The sequence below is a fragment of the Arachis duranensis genome, chromosome 5 (assembly GCF_000817695.3).
Source record: "Arachis duranensis cultivar V14167 chromosome 5, aradu.V14167.gnm2.J7QH, whole genome shotgun sequence".
Classification (NCBI taxonomy): domain Eukaryota; kingdom Viridiplantae; phylum Streptophyta; class Magnoliopsida; order Fabales; family Fabaceae; genus Arachis; species Arachis duranensis.
Genome location: NC_029776.3, coordinates 32,457,596 through 32,457,844, shown reverse-complemented (window position 1 = coordinate 32,457,844; position 249 = coordinate 32,457,596).

The following is a 249-nucleotide window of genomic DNA, read 5'->3' as shown; positions in this document are numbered from 1 at the left end:
GTTTTGAGCCATTTCTGGCGTTAAACGCCGGGCTGGTGCCCATTTCTGGCGTTTAACGCCAGCTTCTTGCCCTTTTCTGGCGTTTAACGCCAGTCTGGTGCCCCTTTCTGGCGTTAAACGCCCAGAATGGTGCCAGACTGGGCGTTAAACGCCCAACAGCTAGCCTCACTGGCGTTTAAATGCCAGTGGATTCTTCCTCCAGGGTGTGCTGTTTTTCTTTCTGTTTTTCATTCTGTTTTTGCTTTTTTT